This window comes from Podarcis pityusensis (assembly GCF_964106645.2).
Source record: "Podarcis pityusensis genome assembly, chromosome: 8".
Classification (NCBI taxonomy): Eukaryota; Metazoa; Chordata; class Lepidosauria; order Squamata; family Lacertidae; genus Podarcis; species Podarcis pityusensis.
In genome coordinates, this window is record NC_138033.1 from 32,276,550 (window position 1) to 32,297,597 (window position 21,048).

The following is a 21,048-nucleotide window of genomic DNA, read 5'->3' on the forward strand; positions in this document are numbered from 1 at the left end:
CATTTGGGTTGCAAATGCCACGAGGAGGGGGGGGGGCACGGAAATCTGGGGCACAAAAGCTGCCTGCTGTCGCCCAGAGAGGGAAAGGGAAGCGTCTTGGCCCCATTCCCAAAGCATGATGGTCGAGGAGGGAACGTGGTGGGGAGGGGGCTGTTTCTGCTTCTCCGGGTCTGACATGAATGCATTAGCCTCCTGAACCAGATCTCTCATCTTAGGCAAGTGGCAACCCAGGTGATGCTGATCAGCACTGACAAGCAGCCACTACTACTCTCTCCGCCTTTGAACGTAGCTGGCGATGCAGAATGCAGGAGTTGCCCCACAGCGAGGAATAATTCATTTCTCTGGGTAGGACGGAAAGAAGCATGGCCTAAGCCTTAAAGGGTCTGACTGTAGGATGTAGGGCCAGTGGAGTGGATCCAAGATTGCAGATTCTGAGGAAGAGGCAAGAGGGCATACCTCTGGCAGGCCGAGAAAGCAGATATCTAGGACTTGAATTCCCTTGCTGAAGCTCCAGTGCTGATTTTAATTATTTGGTTAGATATCAGAATGTAAGAAGAGCCCTGTCAGATCAGACAAAAGACCCATCTAGTCCAGCATCCTGTTCTCACAGTGGCCAACCAGATACCTGTGGGAAACCCACAAGCAGGACTTGATGGCGGCAGCACTCTGCCCTCCTGTGATTCCCAGCAACTGGTATTCAGAGAGACGTGCTACCTCTGACAGTGAAGGTAGAATCCAGACACTGTGGCTAGTAGGTACATATATAGCAAACTCTGCAGCTGGGCATATCAGACTACCTGGCCCTTGGTCTGGATTCTATCTGAAAAATATTGAATGGTGATTGATGCAGAGTAGGGTGTAGTGAAGGACCCTTTTGGGGACCTTATTTGCAAACAGGGCCGAGTCCCAGAGCTTGTGGCACAACTGCAAAAGTGAAGTGGGCTTTCTCCACATCACTTGGGGCTCATCCAGACGTCCTTTTGTGTAGTGGTTTCTCGACACAGGTCCGCACTTTAAAGCTCCATGTTTTATTGTTTATTGTTGTTGTCCTGGTGCTTCTCCCAGGAAAACCCACATTTTACCACTGAATTGGGGCAAATGGCCATCCACAGAAAACCCTGGGGAGAAAGGAAACTACCTTTCCCCAGGTACAGTGACCCAGTCCACTCTGCCACTCCTAGGAGATGTACTACTGCAACCTCTCTGCGGGTGCTCCACCAGGATCCTCTCAGGATCCTTGCTGTGGGTGGTGGGAGCCACTGTGAGCCCTCCAGTCTGAGAGCATCCTTCCTTTGCAGCATGGCCACAAGCATCAGGCTTCTCCAGGTAACTATTTACAGAGCATCCATCCTGATCTGCCTGCGCAAAGCTTACACAGAGGTTAGGCTATGTCTGACCTTTGGTGAGCATTTGTTCATGCCACATGTTTCAGTGCATTTTCCTGTCACATTCCTCACCGCAAAAGGTCTGGGTTGTGTGTGGTGTTTTTTGGGATTTGCTGCCTATTGTCTATTTTAAACTGGAACTCCCGGCCTACTGAGATTAGCAGGCTGTACTCTTTTTGGTGCCTGCTAAAAACTCTTGTTTAGACAACTCAGATGCTTAGGAAGTTGAAGTAATTTGTAATCTGCTTTAGTATTTTAACTTTTGCATGCTTTAACGTAGGGTTGTGAATTTTTCTTGCCATTATTATTTTATCTTTTTGTAAACTGCTCTGAAGGTTTTTTTTACCATCAGGCGGTGTATAAACTTTATGAAATGAATGAATGAATGAATGAATGAATGAGTGAATGAATGAAATGCTTCGATCCTCTTTAATTGTGCAAACCTAAATCTGATATATGCTTGAATTCCTCTTGTAAAATAGTGGCCGTCAGGAAGCACTCATTGATACCCTCTGGCACCTCTCTGGCATGCACTGTTTAAATCCAGATACTGTTGCCCTCAAACTGCTACTTGTATTTCTTCTGTCCATAGTCAGAGCACACCTGTCCTCAGGATGCTTCCCACACACTTTCTTGCAGGCTGCAGCATCCAACCCACCTGAACTGAGAAAGGCAACTTTCCCCTTTGCCACACCAGTCACAGACCCCCTTGCTTGGATGCCCTGATGCATCTTGGCAAAATGCATCTGCCCCCTTGGAAAGGCACCAGGCAAGCAGGCAGGCAGGGTGTGACTGGCCGTCCTCAGTGCCTTGCTCAGCATCTCTACTGGTGGCTCGGTCAGTCCTGTATCTCCATGGAGACAGCCAATCATGGGCAGACATCTTCTTTTCTCTCTCCACCCTGAAATTCATCACTGCTTGGTCCCACTGGAGTGTTTAAAGACAAAATGCAAATTGTTGCCTGTGCTGTAATTATCGATGTGAGGTGCAAAGGGCTGCATTTCTAGGGACATCCTAAGCTCAGCATGCATCTCAGCAGTGAAACAAACAAACAAAAAATTGGGAGGGTGTTCAGTGTCAGGATTTTCAAGAGGGGATAAGGCATAAGAGATTATGCTCCTGTGCAGAGGACATTGAAGGAGATGGAGGCCAACATGATGGGCAATGTGGTCCTAAGCCAGCCTTCCTCAACCCGGTGCCTTTGAGATGCTTTGGGCTACAGCTCCCATCACCCCACAGGCTGAATGATGTTGGGGCTGATGATGACTGTGGCAGATGGGAATCCCAATCCAAAACATCTGGAGGGCACCAGGTTGAGAGAGGCTTCCTGGTCCTGTCTCACTTCAGTGAACAAATGTGTTATTCCTCCCTGTTTTCAGCCTCCAAAGGATGAATGCCGCTGGGCTTTCACCTGCCTGAGCCTGCTCCCTGTCCACAAGGCAGAAAGCGGTGACTTTGGGAGACCACCAAGTTCTGCCTTGCCTGCCTAGCACACTCCCTTTTCCTGATGCCCACACTGCGGGTGCCCCCTTACTTTCAGCTGTATATCTCAGACTAGGAGCCATGTGGAATGTGATACTACGGAGGTGGAGCAATTTCAGTTTCTAGGAGGATGAACTGCATGCTATGGGCTATGAAAGCTTCTCTCCAGGTTAACCACTCTCCATTAATGTGTTGTGATATTTGCAGTGAACTGGAAAGACCGCTAGTACATGAGCATTACTATAAGGACATAAGATGAGCCTGTAGCAGCACCAGGCCTATGGCCCACCCAGTCGGGCAGCCTATTTTTGCAGCAACCCACTCAATGCCTGTGGGAAGCCCGCAAGCTGGACCCTGCCCACTGCTGTTCTCAGCAACTAATATTCAGAAGCATAATGCCTCTACAGTGGAGGTAGAACAGAGACATTACGGCTAGTAGCTGTTGATTGCCTTGCGGCTGGTGAATTAGGAAGGCTTCCCAATCAAATCTCACCCTCCCACCCACAAACCCACAAGGTGGCCATAGGTAGGCTAACGCCTCCCATATTCAGCCTCTTAAGATAAGGATATAAGCCTGTTTTGAAGGCTTGTTGGGACGCGGGTGGCGCTGTGGGTTAAACCACAGAGCCTAGGACTTGACGATCAGAAGGTTGGCGGTTCAAAACCCCACGACGGGGTGAGCTCCCATTGCTTGGTCCCTGCTCCTGCCAACCTAGCAGTTCGAAAGCACGTCAAAGTGCAAGTAGATAAATAGGTAGCGCTCCAGTGGGAAGGTAAACGGCATTTCCGTGCGCTACTCTGGTTCGCCAGAAGCAGCTTAGTCATGCTGGCCACATGACCCGGAAGCTGTACGCCGGCTCCCTCGGCCTATAGAGCAAGATGAGCGCCGCAACCCCAGAGTCGGCCACGACTGGACCTAATGGTCAGGGGTCCCTTTACCTTTACCTCTGAAGGCTTGTTAGAACTGTTGGGAAGATCCCATGAGTCAACTAGTCCAACCCCCTGCAACTGTGGTTAAGTATGTAAAGTGTTTTAAGCACTCTAGAAGCACCCTCTAAATGCTAGCCCCTGCTTGCTATTTTTGCTGGGTCTTGTTCCGTACCCTTTCTGATTCTCTCAGTTCCCTGTACTCGGAAACGGACAGAAGTTTTCTGAGGCAGCTTTTCTCCACGAGCGCACGCAGCAAGAAGCAATCCAAGGGGGCCCTGCCCTGCCCCCCTTGGGGATACAATACTACTAAGGGGAAGGCATTGCCTTCTGCTTGGAAGGAGCTGACTGTGCGTATAAAGGAAGCTGCACAGTGACACAGAAAACTGCCCACCGGGGACCCCCTCCTCTCTCTACCTCAGATGCCGCCGCCGCTGTTGCTGCTGCTGTGAGCCAATCCTCAACTATCCCATATATGGTCATAGCTGTGCTTAGCAGAGCCCTGCAAAAAAAGATTCATCCGTGTGCAACTGATGCTGCAACCTATCAGGAAAGAGGCTTCTAGGAAAAACCAGGTCAGATCGTGGCATGGTCTCCTCTCTCCCACCCCCACCGACACCCTTCCCTTCCTCCTGGAGGGTCCTCTCTCAGCTCTGCAGCTTGACCCTGGAGGTTATCTGTACAAGATTCCCTTCTGACTTCTGGCTCCAGGATACCTCTTGCTACTTGCCATACTCCAAAGGAGAGGAGGAGGGGGAGAAGGAGTGCTAAGAGACACTAGGGGCTGGTTCCATTGTGACGCTCTCTCCAGTGATTGTCCCCCCTCCCCAATATCTTTGGAATAATTCCCGGGAAGGAATGCAGGTGGGAGGGGGCTTGTTCCTCTCCCTGCTTTCAAGTCTTTAACAGCCACTTGGTGGATAAACATTTAGCAAGAGGAACTGTTCCTGGCATGGGGAGAAGTAGCAGCAAAAGACAACACTTGTTTATTTTCTGCGGCTCAGGCTACTATTGGAGGCAGAGGAGCAGGGCCGGTAAAAACGTTGGCAACCGACCATGGGAAAAAGGATATGGTTGTGTTGGGGCTGGTTCTGTCCCCCCACACTTGGGGTGCCTCCAGTATTTTGCAGGAGGGATCCAAGCGGATAATGCTCAGTTAAAGTAGATTAAAGGGTTATTATTATTATTATTTATTGAATTTATATACCACCCTATACCCAGAGGTTTCAGGGCAGTTCTGTAGCTCTGGTGCAACATTCCACTTTTAAAAAAGCAACAACAGACCTTTTGCTGCAAAAAAGAGGCAGGGTGAAGGAATGATCAATGGGAAGGTGTGTAAACAAGCAAATGAGGACCAGTGCAGGACATTGTTGTGTAACTGCCCCAGGACAGATGCTCAGACCAGACAATAAAACCCTCCCCTCCCTTGAGCCAATCAGGAGGGATGCCCAAATCAAGCTGCCCTCCAGAGGAGGCCTTCTTCTCCCAGGGCCTGATGCTTGAAGAGACACAACACATTAGCACCCTGTTTGACACATCCCAGTTCTTGTTTTTTTTTTTTATTTGTTCAATTTGCACCCCCTTTTCCCACCATGTGTTGCACAAGTTGGCTAAAACAACAATACAAACTCAATACAATCTAATAATTAAACAGCAATCAAATGCAAAATTAATAAAATAAAAACAAGGCAGGTTAAGCATCAATGAAAGTAACCGTTTCAAACCAAGTTGGGGGTGGATAAATCTGTCATCTTCTGCTTCTCATCCTCCCCCCGTTTTCAGTTCTCCCCATTTCCCACATAAATTTGCTTTAAATAAATAAGTAAAAGACCTAACCATTCACCAATGTTTTAGTGCCTGTGTCTCCTAATCTAATAGGTAAAGGTAAATTAGTCATGGCCGACTCTGGGGTTGTGGCGCTCATCTCGCTTTATTGGCTGAGGGAGCCGGCGAACAGCTTCCGGATCATGTGGCCAGCATGACTAAGCTGCTTCTGGTGAACCAGAGCAGCGCACGGAAATGCCGTTTACCTTCCTGCCAGAGCGGTACCTATTTATCTACTTGCACTTTGATGTGCTTTCGAACTCCTAGGTTGGCTGGAGCAGGGACCGAGCAACGGGAGCTCACCCCATCATGGGGATTCGAACCAACCACCTTCTGATCAGCAAGTCCTGGGCTCTGTGGTTTAACCCACAGTGCCACCCGCATCCCTGTGTCTCCTAACAGATACATTTTAATGTAATTTTGCCTGATGTTTGCATTTTTGCAAATTATTTCCGGTAATATAATGCATTTCTGTATATTATTTTCACTAATATATGCATTTTTATGCACATTTCCCTCCAGTTCACACATTTTTGTACTCCTGTTTTGGTTGGAGAAGTGCACCACAAAATTCAGAGAAGTGTGAATTTCAAAGGATAGCCGTGTTTCCATTCACATTTTGTTTCAGGAAGTATGAATTAGATAGGTTTGCATTAACATGCAAGCGAAACCAAATTCCTCTCCCATCCTTAAACAAAATGCAAAATATTTCCAAGTCAGCTTATGGGCCAAAGGCTGGTCTAAATAAAAAAATCATTTGGTTACTAGCAAAAGGCCATCGGAAATGGGACTAACCAGGTTCCCTTGGCAAGGCGTTCCAGAGCCTGGGAGCAGCCACCAAGAAGACCCTCCCTTAAGTTCCACTGGATGTGCTTCAGATATCGGTGGGGCAAAAAAAGACAAGCCTCTCCTGGCAAACCTGTATGCAGTCTTTCCCTTGTGTGTGTATCTTTTTTATTATAATTTTTTTAATTTGATTTTCAAAAAAAGAGAGAGAAAGAGAAAAAAACAAAGAAGAAAGGTGGCAAAGTTACATCCAAATATCTTAGACATTCACGTATTGAGATTACTCTGAATCTCCTGACTTCCCCCATCCCATCTGTGGGTCCTCTTAATTCTGTTTTCATCTGCATATCAGTACTCTCCAAAATTTTCATCTTCCTAAGTTATCTATAGTTTCTATTACATTACAAGTGTATTGAAAATCCTGCTAATGTTTTAACTTCTTTATAATAATTTTGTATATCTATTATAAACATTTCCCATTCTTTTATAAATTTCTTGTCTTCTTGGTTCCTAAGCTTCCCAGTTAATTTTGCCATTTTGACGTAGTCCATCAACTTGGTCTGCCATTTTTCTTTTGTCTGGGTTGTCTCTTCCTTCCTTCTCTGGGCAGTATCTGGGCAGCCGTTATAGTACAGTGGTACCTCTAGTTACGAACTTAATTCCTTCCGGAGGTCTGTTCTTAACCTGAAACTCTTCTTAACTAGAGGAGTGCTTTTGCTAATGGGGCCTCTTGCTGCCACTGCTCCGCCGGCACACGATTTCTGTTCTCATCCTGCGGCAAAGTTCTCAACTCGAGGTAACTCTTCCAGGTTAGTGGAGTTTGTAACCTGAAGCATTTGTAACCTGAGGCCTTTGTAACTCGAGGTACCACTGTATACATAAATAATTTGTTCTGTTCTTTTGGAATCTCGGTACCTATAATTCCTGGTAAAAAAGCTACTGGTTTTTTAACAAAGGTTAATTTAAACATTTATTTTTCATTTCATTATATATCATTTCCCATAATTTTTTGATTACAGTGGTACCTCGGGTTAAGTACTTAATTCGTTCCGGAGGTCCGTATTTAACTTGAAACTGTTCTTAACCTGAAGCACCACTTTAGCTAATGGGGCCTCCCGCTGCCGCCGCGCCGCCGGAGCACGATTTCTGTTCTCAACCTGAAGCAAAGTTCTTAACCTGAAGCACTATTTCTGGGTTAGTGGAGTCTGTAACCTGAAGCGTATGTAACCTGAAGTGTATGTAACCTGAGGTACCACTGTACATTACAGTTACACCTCATATGATAAAAGGTAACCTCTTTTTCTTTACATTTCCAGCATATATTATTACTTGTTCTATACATTTTTGCTAGTTTTACTCGGGTTAAGTACCACTGATACATCATTTTCATGCAGTTTTCTTTCAGTTAAGAGCAAGCCATAAATTTCAGATCAGTTTTCCATAGCCTCTCCCAATCCGCCATTTGTATATTACGAAGTATGTCCTACATCTTTCGCCCATTTTATCATCACAGATTTTACCTATTCATCTTTCGTATCCCATTCCAGGAGCAAATTGTACATTTTAGACAGTAGTTTAATTTTCCAAAATCTCTTTCTGAAATCTTGATAATTCATAACTAAAACCTTTCTTTTTATCTGTTTTTGAAAAGTAATTTAATTGATGATATTGTAACCAATCTGTTACCTGTTCTCTCACCTCTTCAAAATCTTTTAGTTTTACTTGGCCAATTTGTCCTCATATTTACTTTCTTCACAGATAGTGCTTCTAACAGGGAAAGCCACCAGGGTGTTTTTTGTTCTAGTAAATCTTTATACTTCTCCCATTCTTTAAAAATTGATTTTCTTATTATATGATTCTGAAAGCCTTTGTGTACTTTCACTTTGTCATACCATAAATATGCATGCCATCCAAATCTATTATGGTGTCCTTCTAGATCTAACACATCTCCATTTTACAGAATTATCCAGTCCCGGATCCAACAAATGCAAGATGCCTCATAGTATAATCTCAAATCCGGCAGGGCGAAACCTCTTCTTTCTCTCGTATCTGATAGTAATTTATATTTTATTCTTGGTTTCTTCCCTTGCCAGATAAATCTAGAAATATATTTTTGCCATTCTTTGAAGCATCCCATGTGTGTGTATCTACTATAAATTTTGGAAAGTTGTTGGTCCATTTGGAGATATCACCAAACTCGGCACAAGGGTTCTTGGGGTGGGGGCAGTGGTCTTTGTAGACTGGTATGCCAGGCACCATTTGAATCAAGATGGTGGACTGAAATATGACTTTGGCGTGTTATCACCTGATTTTCGGTGTGATGGGCCAAACTGCACCAATTTAGATGGCTCTGAAGACATTGTTACCACATTTGCTGGGACATCACCAAATTTGGCATGAGGGTCCAGACCAATGTACAGTGGTACCTCGGGTTAAGAACTTAATTCGTTCCAGAGGTCCGTTCTTAACCTGAAACTGTTCTTAACCTGAGGTACCACTTTAGCTAATGGGGCCTCCCGCTGCTGCGTGATTTCTGTTCTCATCCTGAAGCAAAGTTCTTAACCCGAGGTACTATTTCTTGGTTAGCGGAGTCTGTAACCTGAAGTGTCTGTAACCCGAGGTACAGCAATTCACACAGTACTGAAAATATTGTTGCCCAATCTTCTGTGACGGTTCCAACCTGTGCCAGTATGGATACATTTGAAGGTATCAGGGCTCAACTTAAAACGAGGGTTCCTGAGGGGGAGACAATTTCCCCTGTGTTTGGTGCTGGGCTCCATTTTGAATCAGGACCGCAGACTGATGCATGGCTTTGGCATGACTTTGCCCAATCTGGCATTGTGAGTCCAAGCTGTGCCAACATGGACACACATGAATATTTAATCACCCAGTTTGATGTGACTTTCCCCAATTTTGATTAACAGGTCTATACTGTGCTGAACTGGATGGCTCTAAATTCAGCTTCTTCGCTGAGTGGAGATTTGAACCCTGGTCTCCCAGGTCCTAGCCCAAAACTAATCACAACACCACACTTGTTTTCCACTGTAGGATTTTGTAGGTCATGACTAGCACCTTGAATTGTGCCTGGAAAACAGATGGGTCACCAGTGATGCCATTGTTTTAATGCAGAGTGTCATATGTTCCTTATAATTTGCCTGGCTACAACATTCTGAACCTGCTGAAGTTTCCGAACAGCCCTGTGTAGAGGTTATCACTGTACTCTAAATTAGATTGTTTATTGATTACATTTGTTAGATGCCTGCTACTACTAAAAAAAAATGAGATAGTGATGGCCACCAACTTGAATGGCTTGGATTAGGCAAATTCATGGAGGGCAAGTGCCCTCTGACTTCTGGATGCTTGAAAATAGATGGATCAGAATCCCACCACTTTTTGCTTCATCCCGTAGAAATGAGCATTTAAAAAACTCATAACTACAGTATGTCCTCCTGCACCCTCTGCTGGTCTCGCCTTGGTCATGACATCCTTTCAAATATGGCTCTAGCTTGGAGGTTCTGTTTTGAAAAGAGAGGGGTATTTTGGAAAAATAAGAGGCAGGACTGCCTCCTGCCGCTGTCGAAGGCCAGCCAGCAACTGCAGAATGTCTAGAGCAGGATGAAAACTACCTAGCTTCAAAATGTATTTGAGAACTCGTCTAGAACTGTAATCAGGTAACAGATTAGTGCATTGTATCCAATGCAGACTCTCCGGCTTCATAACTAGCCAATCTCTCTCTCTCCCCTGCCTCCCATTTACCATATAATCTGGTGAAGAGTTCTGGAGAGCTCAAAAGCTGGCATACCCTTTTGTGGCCTAATAAAAGTCACATTTTGACATTTTCTTATGGGCTCACACAGCTACTTCTACTTTTCAATTCAGTATTGATCCAGTGTCATGGCAAATCGAGTGTCTTAGGATTTAAGCATCTAATGCAGTAGATTATTTACTTTTCTTGTAGAAGGGCTGAATGTTCAGTCTTTGGCATCTCCAAGTCAGGACCCTTGCCTGAAAACCAGGGAAGCCAGCCAGGACAGTACTTAGGGAGGTGGACCAATGGCCTGACTCTGTGTAAGGCAGCTTCCCCTCCCCCCCTTCATTTCTGTTTTAGGAAACATTCAGGGCAGATAACAAATATTTAAGAAGGCATGAAATGCTTAAGATACAGACAATGAAACATGGGTGAGGCAAAATGTAATGAGTTGTTTTTAAAAATCTATCTTCCACATTTTTAAAGCAAGCTGGAATGGGTCACACAAGTTTTAAAAAACAGGAAAATAACATAACAAAACTATACTAAACACACAGGAATTACTTAAAAGCAGTCATCACTTTTATATTGCACATGAATTAATTTATATCCACCAAAATAAAACAGAACTAATAAATATACTGAGTTAATTATAACAATAGCAGTAACCCTGAAGACATCCTAAGAGGGCAAACCAAACTGGGTGTCACAGGAGTGTGCCAATCAGTGATCATACACTTCAAAGATGGAGTTAACAAACATGACCTACACAGACTTGGCTGAGTGTCAGGCCTAATGAGCAGAGCAGCTCATTCCCAGTGGTCTTCCTTCATGAAATCAGTTGCCAAGACCTTTTCCAAGCAATTGCAGGCAGCCAACCTCTCCTCTGCCCTTTTCATGCCTCTTCTGGTTCTGGGAGACAAGGGGGGAGACCCTCATGACTCCACCAGCCCAGCTGATCTCTGCCTCTTGGCCTCTCTCATTCCACTCTCCTGCTTCAGCTTCTGCTTCTGCTTCTTGACTGCTCTCTGCCACAGACTCTCCCAGCTCACTAAGCCCTGTTACCTCTTCAGCTTCCTCCTTCCAATCTTTGCTTCTCTTTTCCCTCTTACTATTCATCATTTTCCTACCACCACTCCTGGGCTCTGAGCCTTCATCCCTTGGTGGTTCTCCAGCTGCTTCCTTCCACCATTCCTCTGCGTCCAACCAGTCCATGACACCAGGGGCGTAGCAAGGTCAGGTGGTACCCAGTGCGATTTTTTTTTGTCGTCACCCCACATTGCAATTTTTGGGAACGTTGTCCTGAGGTGTTGACCTTTTTTTAGAGAGGGTTAGCCCGCCGGGGGTGCCAACGCACCTGGCAATCGCAATAAATCAACCACCAATCGCATAAAAGCGCCCATCGGGGATGCAACCACCACCACCCGGGGTGTGTGTGCAAATAACACCTGTCAGGAGTGCCAGGCTAATCGTCAGACGTATTTGCGCAATCAGCGGGCGGATTTTCACAACGACGATTGCTCAAATTGTGATCTGCCGGCCAGGCATGACACCCGGGCCTGACTGCACCCCCTTTGCAACGCCCTTCATGACACCCTGATTGTTTGTGATTGTTTGTAGCAAAACACAATTGCAGTACCAAGTGTGGAAAAACAACATGGGATGGAGACTTCTAAGGGCTATTGTGGCTTTAACAGAAAAATTCCTCTTTGCAGATTCAGCTCATTTTATTCCTTCCTGTCCAGTGCAGTTGTGGGAGGAGTGATGAATAATCCCTTAATTAGTCCTCTTCTATTGAGAGACAATTCACCACTGATCCCCCAGTTTGCACTCCACAGGAAGTGGATATAAATATTTCAAGGCTTCAGAGGATCATGGAAAGGGGGGGAATGTTGTGGGATTTTTAATTGATAGCTCTCTTTCCCCCCTCTTTCACGAACCTGTTGGTAACACCAGTCCACACTTTAAAGTGCCTTGTCTAAGTGGGTATTGTTGTTTCCCCCCACAACCTCACTCTTTGCCGCTGGATCAGAGCAAACGGCAATCCATAGAAAACCTGAATTGCTGTTTGTTCCTATTCAGTGTTACAGAGCAGGTTTTTGAAGGGGAAAGCAATGGAACTGTCTCATCGAAGCTAATGGACCAGCCAGCCCTGGGATGCACACACACTCACAATGGTGTAATGGTAAATTTTGAAGTGCAAGAGTTCATCATGACAGCCCCCCCCCCCATAGCAGTCCAAAAATGCAGGCAGCTGGGTTAATTACACTTGATATACACCAAGAACCTTGGTCAGTACAGCTCAGGATTGTCTACACTGATCTTCTCTGGGTCCCCAGATGTTGTTGGACTACAATATTCATCAGGAGTGCCAACTTCAATAAAATATGGGAGGGAGAGGGGGCCAGGTAAGCCAAGCCCTTCATAATCAGCCACAAGACAATACACATGCACACTGTTTGAATGGCAATGCCCATTAACTTGGGGGGGGGAGCAGTCTCCTCAAATACTTTATTGGGGGGAGCTGGATGGACCTTGACCCCTAGGAGTTGGCTCCTGTGACTCCCAACATCCTGGACTGCTGGCTAAGGTGGCTGGAGCTGGTGGGAGCTGCTGTCCAATAACACTTGAGGACCCTAAGCTAAAGGAGGCTTCTCCACAGGGGCCAGCACAATCTCTCCAGAGGTTTCCTGGTCCCATGCCAAGCTGCCACCAGGTGCTCTATCCCTGAGCTACGGTCCTTCCCACTAAACTCTGCATGTGCTTAGTGAACGTATGAAGCCTTCAGACACTGAGTCTGTCGTGCCCCAAATTTCCTGCTTCGTCTAGGGTCTCAGGCAGGGAAGGGTCTCTGCGACTGCACCCTTTTAATCAGCGATATCAGAGATGAAACTGGATGCCTTCTTCATGCAAAGCAGCTGTTCTATGCCTGAGTGATGGGCTCTTCCCTAGCCCGGTGTCTTTAAGGCTGTCCTCAGGGAGATGCGCCTTTTTGCCATTCTACTGTCTCGGTTGCTTTAATGTTTCTCTGTGACATTTCAAACAGGAGTGGCTGGCTTTGGGGGGCCAGGGGAGGTAGCCCGGCCCCCTCCTTCTGTACAAATAGGTCCCTTTTGGTTATAAAAGAAGCTCCCCCTCAAAAAAAAAAAAGAAGTCTCTGTAACCTTCAGGATAGGCTGTTGCAGCGAAGCACTGAGGAGGAAGGGGAGGGAATCTTCCATATCATGGGCAGTTGCCATGGAAATGCTTCACATTTGTTTCTGAAATCTGCTTCTCCCTCTTTTTAAAGATCATGACGACAGATTTCTCACAAAAGAAATTGTATCTCCTTCCCTCTGTCTGAGCCTTGTGTAGTGATGGAGCAGGTGAGACCTCAGTCCTGCCCAGGAGCTGAGTGGAAAGTGAAGCTGCCTGGTCTCAGAGGGCTCCTGCTGATTGTGACAACAGTGGGGCAAGGGAAGAGGTAGTTGATTTTCCTCACACTCAAAAGGTGGGAAGGACCAGCATCCAACTGGCATGGATTCCTTAAAGGTTCAGAGTCAAAAGGGAAGATACATTGCCCATCCAATAACGTTCAGGTCATGGGGTATCTACAGGACCTGCTTCTGTTGCCTTTGCTTGTTTATTAACAACAAAGTAGTTTATTGAATTTACTTTTTGCTTTAGAATTTCATCAACCAAAGGGCCCTTCCCCAAGGAAGTTACAGAGCAAATGCTGACACGTGAAAAGGCATTGTGGAGGGAAAGGAGAAACAAAACAAAGGTGTGTGCAGGAGCCCAGCCTTCCCAAACCAGGTGCCCTCCATATACCTTTTGACTACAACTCCTACACTGGCTGGGCAGTAGATTGGGGAAGGTTGCTCGAGATCCTGTACTGGGCATTAAATTCGTTTGCTTCCCTATACCATCATTTCCCTCAGTCTTGACACAACCACACACCCTATCTCGTGGATTCCCATCCACCTGTTCTGCTGCAGAACTCGGAATCCCAACTTCCATTTTGGAAAAAGAGTCCAGAGCTTACTTTACCCAGAACTCCTATTTGCTCTGTTGCCATTCCTTGCCCAAATATTCCAGCCAGATTCAAGCAGGAGGAGGGTCTCACCTCCAAGGCTCATCTCCAAGGCTAGGTTAACTAGCCAGTGTGGTGCAGTGGTTAGAGTGTGGGACTAAGATCTGGGAGACCAGGATTCAAACTCCCACTCAGCCATGAAACTCACTTGGGCCAGTCACTCACTCTCATCCTAACCCACCTCACAGGGTTGTTGTGAGGAGAGGAGAAGTATGTACACCATTTTGAGCTTCTTTGAAGAAAGGTGGGCTATAAATGTAATGTGACTTTAGTCAGGAGTCACCCCACTGCATATCTTCAGTGCCAACACATCCTTAGACTGGAAGTCAAGAGTGCCTCTCAGCATGTGCAGAGACACTGCCTTTACTTTACTTTAAAGCAGGCATGGGGAACTTCTGCCTCTCCACATGGGGCTGGCCTACAATTCCCATCAGCCTCGGCAAGCATGGCTAGTGGCCAGGGGTGGTGGGTTGTAGTTCAACGACATCTGGAGGGCCAAAGGTAAAGGTACCCCTGACCATTAGGTCCAGTCGTGGATGACTCTGGGGTTGCGGCACTCATCTCGCTCTATAGGTCAAGGGAGCCGGCGTTTGTCCACAGACAGCTTCTGGGTCATGTGGCCAGCATGACTAAGCCGCTTCTGGTGAACCAGACCAGTGCACGGAAATGCTGTTTACCTTCCCACCAGAGTGGTACCTATTTATCTACTTGCACTTTGACATGCTTTCGAATTGCTAGGTTGGCAGGAGCTGGGGCCGAACAACGGGAGCTCACCCTGTGGTTGTAGGTCAGTGGGGGAGCACATGTTTTGCATGCAGGAATCAATCAATCCATGGCATCTCCCAGACAGATCTGGGAGAGACCCCTATCTGAAACCCCAGAGAGCTGCTGCCAGTCAGTGTTGGCAGTACTAAGCTAGATTGAGCAATGGACTGACTGGGGATAAAGCAGCTTGCTCTGCCCTTCTGCCCCTTTCCACAGCATGTAACTGTGACTGTATGTGAGTATCAGGCTAAAGAAGGGCTGGAACGAACCCTGATCAGGGAGAGCTGAAGCTTTTTAGAGGATGTCTTTCCAACTCTGTCTAAGGGCTTCTGGGTCCTGAAGGCAGCAACTGAGCCTCGGCACTGGGGCTGGCAGTCTGCTGCAATTACTTTCCTCCAAGCACTATGCATCTGTCTCCAGCACTGTGACTTATGAGCATCCCTTGTTGTCCAAAAACAAAAGGGTTGGGCGGGAGAGCCCTTCAGGCAAGCAGGCTGGGACTTGCCTGATGCCAGGCAGGCACCGTGCCCTGGCAGCTCTCCTTTCAGCTTTGGTCTGGGCTGAGGAACAGGAGCAAAAGGCAGAGCCCCACCTGGAGCAGTGTGCATTGACGGGCACTCGCTGCAGCCAATGAGGCTGAGAGGCAGGCCAGTGGGGCCCCTCCCTTCTCCCTGCTAGGAGGAGCACATACTGATACAAGAGGAGGCGGAGAAGCAATTCAGAAGGCAGAGCAGGTGAAGGAGGAGGAAGAAGGTGCCAAGCAGCAGCAGCAGCAGCAAGCGGAGCAGTCAAAACAGCAGGCAGCATCTCCTTCAGTGGATGGCTTAAGTGCTCCCTCCTGCTCTTCAAACTTCGCACCTGCGGTGGGCATCCCCTTGGGGCAGACAGACCCACCAAGGTAAGCAACAGCCCTGGTGACCCCAGCAGTCCCAGGGGTTTGGGAAGAGCAATGGGGTTTGTGTGTTTGTGTGTGTGTTGATGCTTTTACAGGGAAGACAATCCCAAGCCACTATCCTTGTGCTATCAACAGTGCTGCAGTTATGGCATCTGTTTTGTCCTCTCTTTTCTGGTCAGGGCATCTCCTGGTTGTCTATCCTTTAATTCAGGGGGATGCAGGTATCACCCAGGTGTCTAGCAAGCACACAGCTTCAAAGTGATGTCCACTCACCTGTTTCACCACAATTATGCCAGGAAAAGCTATCTTACCCCAAACTGATGGAAAATACCAGATGCTTTTAAAATATGCTTAATTCCTTGGCAGAGAAGTGAGTGGGTGGGTGGGGGGTTGGGATCAACTTTTATTGGAAGTCCTGCCACCCTAATCCCAAACAGATAGGAGTGGGGTGGTTTCCCTTGCCTGGGAGGAAAAGCTCTCTGCACATGCTTAGGGATACCCATGATCTGATGCTTCTACCGTTGCATGTTCTAGGGCTGGCATGTGGAATTCAAAATGGGTTCTGCACATTGGCTCAGATGAAACCCTCCTTACAGTGCGCCCCACTGGCATACTCCCTCCATCCAAACCCCTTGCTGCCCCTGTAGCAATCCCCCCTTCCCAAATGATCTCTCTTCCCCTCTCTCTTCAACACCCCCTTTCAAAAAGAAAACAGACTTTGTGGATTCCGTGTCTGAGCGTATAAAATCTCAGAGTGGCTGGCACTGCAGTGGAGGGGGGGCGGTGGTGGTAGAGGGAGAACGTTCCTGCCTTTAGGAGCTAGCAGATGGGGAGAGGGAGGAAGGAAGCGAAGGGGGAGGTGTGTGATGTGGCCTCCTCTCTGGGCAGGAAGAGGGAACCGGCAATTCAGTTTTGCAGTTTGACTGTGCTCTCCAAAGACTGAGGGGGAATCCTTGTGCCCATTCTGCACTGATTTCCAACACTGCACAGACAAAAATAGGAATGCTTGCCTGTACTTGCAACACCCCCCATTCTCACACAGCAGAGCCTGAACACCCCACCATTCAACCCCCACAGGTTGCTGGAGGTGGTTGTGTTCCTTCACTTTGCAGTGACCTCTCCTGTGACAGCCTCTGAAGCAGGCGCTGCTAAGCAAAGTGGCCCTGGCAGTTTCCTAAGAACATGCAATAGAGCATTTAATCTTGGGGTGGATCTGCCTGGACTTGTGAAAAAGCGGGTGCTCGACACATTCACATTCAGCAATACTGGATAGGTGTTTTGAAGAACCCTTCAAAAGGAGACAGGGCCTGGGTATTTGAGGCTGTTGTGCATGTGTTGATACACCCATGTACACTCAAGTCAAAAGGTCTCCATTCTGCCTACAGAGACCTAATGACCCAAAAGAGGGCGGCTGAATCCTGAAGAGCAGAAATATGGCCAGGATTTGTTGGGAGGGAAAAGGTGAATCCTGATATTTCCCTTAAAAGGGCTAATGATTTATCTGGGAGAAGTACCAGAAGACAAGGGCACTTAAATAGGAACACTTAGTGTGCACATAATAATCTCTTGGAGCTAAAGCCTTGGCACATCGGCTGAGGCCAGTGGATTTGTGCACTCACGAACATTGTCTTACTCATTCAAGTGAACAACTGGAGAGGTCAGTAGACGGTTCCGCTTTTAGGATTCCCTCTCTGTCCTCCATAAAAATACAGTTTCAGATATCCTTGCAAGCAAGTCTGCAAAACCTACTAGACAACGCAGGGCTGACTGAAGCCATTTACGGCACACCAATGGCCTGAGGAGAGGGAAAGCGCCAACTCTCTTTCAGAACGCAAAACACTTCTCTGCTTGGAAGCAGCCCTGGTCTCCCAGAGGTTTGTCTTATTCACCATAGGTGAGTATTTACAAGCCAGAACTAAGACCAGAGTAGCAGGCATCAAATAAAGACCAGTCCTCTGCAAAATTGAACCCAGAGTCAGAGTTGTGAGGGGTTTCGTAAGGGATCAAGCATTTTTGTGAAAGGAAGAAGTGGGGAGGGGGGTTGGAGCTCTGGGTTCAGTCCTCCAACCTTGGAAGAAATCTTGGTGTGCCTCTGAGCTCACAATTTCTCCCATTCATTTCAAATAAGCCCGTGCAGGAGAACTTTCCAGTGGGTTGTGGCTCATGTTTATTATTAGCACAAATGACTGGGGCTATTTGGACTTTCTACTTTCACTACTGAAAGGTTGTTGGTCTCCATTCTCCTAGAGGCAATCTTGTCCTCAGCAGGTTTGCTTGGAGGAAACTTTCATTGATTTTGTGGGACCTCTGCACAAAAATGCTTAGGAGGGCAGCTGCCCTAGGTTGACTCCCTTCTGTGCAAATAGGGAAATAGCGGAGGCAGATTAGGAAAGTGCGACTGGTTCGGTCACAGTGGGTGCAGAGCCTCAGGGGCGCCACAGGGGGTGCTGCAACCATGATGTAGAATGGAAGGTGAGAGGCAGGGTGGACCGCTGAGTTTTGGCATCGCACAGGGTGCCGCTGAATTATAAGACCCCAAGATCTGCCACCGGGAATAGGATGGGGAAATGGGAGGTGGCCAAACAGCAGCTTCCAGAATAAAAGCCCACCACTTTGCAATATCCACCTCCAAGGGGAGGATAGCAGGCTGGAGCAAAGTATTTTTTGCTTTAAATCTAAAGAGGAAGTGGTAGGGGCGTTGTTAGGCAAGGACCTGAGCCCTGGGCCTTTTGCACCAGGATTGTCTAACCCCGCCCACTTTAAATATAAGCTGAAAATCAGTTTATATGTGCATCCTTACATAAAAAATTAGCATATGCATGTTATGCAAATATGTGTTATAGACTGGCTGAGTCTCACGTCCTTTAATGACCTAGCAACACTCCTGAGGAAGTTGCCTGAGACCAGTTAGAAAAATGAGCAAGCAAAGCAGGGATGGGGGGAGATTTTGGAGGTGGGCAGGATGTGCTGTGAACAAGTTATTGAGATACAGCTCAGGCATGGATTTCCCTCATAAAGGCTAAATAGGGTGGGGAAAGAGAGAGATGCAGGCTGGCATTTTGATGACATTGACATCTTATAGATGCTGCATAAAACTTGGGTGAATGAGGGGCTCCTATCCCATAGTAAAGAATCATCTTATAAGATGTGGTGATACCTGGCTTGCCAAGGAGTACATGTGAAAGGGATTTGGGTGCCTTAGTGGACCACAAACTTAACATGAGCCAAGAGTGATGCAGCAACAACAAAAGCTAACGCTATTTTCGGCTGCATCAACAGAAATATAGTGTTCTGATGAAAGGAAGTAATAGTTCCACTCTCTTCTGCCTTGATCAGACCACACCTGGAGTACTGTGTCCAGTTCTGGGCACCATAATTCAAGAAGGCTATTGACAAGCTGGAACGTCTACATAGGAGGGCAACTAAGATGATTAAGGGCCTGCAAACCAAGCCTTAAGAGGTATGGTTGAGGGAGTTGGATATGTCTAGCCTGGATAAGAGGAGACTGAGAAGAGATATGAGAGCCATCTTCGAATATCTAAAGTGCTGCCACATGGAAAATGGTGCAATCTTGTTTTCTCTCACTCTGGAGGCAAGGACTTGGATTCAAGTTACAAGAAAGGAGATTCCAACTAAACATCAGGAAGAACATCTGACAAGTTAAGAGCTGTTCAACTGCGCAATGGGCTCCCGCAGAAGGTGGTGGCCTCGCTTTCCTTGGAGGTTTAAAAACAGAGGTTGGATGGCCATCTCTCGTGGATGCTTTAGCTGAGATTCCTGCACTTCAGGGGGCTGGACGAGAGGACCCATGCGGGTCCCTTCCAATTCTACAATTTTATGATTCTATGAAACGGGGAAGATTACTTTAAGGGCTTTTCCCAGGCACAGGGAGAGTGGAAGGACTTCAATAAATTATTTCCCTCCATGGGTGGATGTTGAGGAAGTTTCTCTTCCTATCAGAACAGGGTCCCAGCAAACAAAAGAGGCAGAAAGCATAATCTTTGGTGTTTTTTATAATGCTTTAAGATGTCCATGCATTATCTTGTAATCCTTACAGTGACGGATAAGGGAGAAATGCGATTCAGGCCTCATCCAAACCTCTGCTTGTCTGGTGCCTAGAAGGCACAGGTTCCAGTGGTTTGCCCCATGTCCTGCTCCTTTCCCAGGGAAAACTTGTTCTTTAGCTCTAAATCAGAGCAACTGTCAAGCCGGAGAAAACACAAATTGCTATTTGCTGTGATTGAGCACTAAAGAGTGGGGGAAAGCAGCAGGACAAGAGGAAGTGTGGCTAAGCCCTCAGCTCTCATTATAAAACCAAATGTATCAAATTCACACTTTCCGAAACAGCATGAGAATCAAAATACAGAACCACCCTTCAACATTCACACATATCTGAATTTTGCAATGCAATTCTCTAACTAACCGATGATTACAAAAATGCATATATTAGGGAGAGATGGGTATACAAATGAATATAATACCAGTGAAAGCAACATACAAAATGCATTATAGTAGGAGAAATTGCTTGCAAAAAGTTAAAACTGTAGGCAAAAATGTATTGGGAGAAATTTGCACTAAAATGCTGAAGAATTTCCATGAGGATTTGAAAAAAGAAGAAATTTAAGAAATTGCTGCATAAACCAGGAGAAGTGCATGTAAGATTGGAAAAATGAGAAACGGGAAAAGGGAAACTGACAGATCCTTCCATCCTTACTTACAACACCTCTGCAAGGCAGATCCGTGTTGTTCTACTGTTGCAGATGGGGCAGAATGCTTTCTCTAAGCCAGCCTCCCCTAAGCTGGTGCACCATAGATGTTTGGCTGGGGCAGATGAGAAATGTAGCCGAAACAGCTGGAGGACACCAGGTTGGGGATGGCCACATTCAGCTGTATCTCTCCTCTGATCTGATGCATACTCTCCAACTCCCCCCTTGTCATTGAGGGTTGTCACTCTTGGTAGTTACCTCTGCATCTGATGTAGCAACTCTGGTACATGTAAGGAATTCATAGTCAACCTAGTTTAACTGTAGTTAACAGACCTAATGGTTTCGTGGCACTGGTGGAGAACTGTACCTTGCATCCAATTATCATCTGACATCCCGGTTAGTGTTTCCTTCTGTTTGTTGCTGTGATTAACTTACAGCTTGTTGAGGGCAATGGACAT

At 46.6% G+C, this 21,048-nt stretch overlaps 1 protein-coding gene across 2 annotated transcripts in view; it reads left to right on the forward strand.

The window, feature by feature from the left end:
* HPCAL4 (hippocalcin like 4) overlaps nt 1-21,048 on the forward strand; it is a 40,973-nt gene that overhangs the window by 7,235 nt on the left and 12,690 nt on the right. Inside the window, exon 1 of one of the 2 annotated variants that reach the window (XM_081019656.1) lies at nt 15,673-15,887. The exons of the other annotated variant lie outside the window; for it this stretch is intronic. The gene's annotated coding sequence lies outside the window, so the exon portion shown is untranslated. Of the gene's footprint in view, nt 1-15,672; nt 15,888-21,048 lie in introns of those variants that run through there. 2 annotated transcript variants of the gene reach the window in all.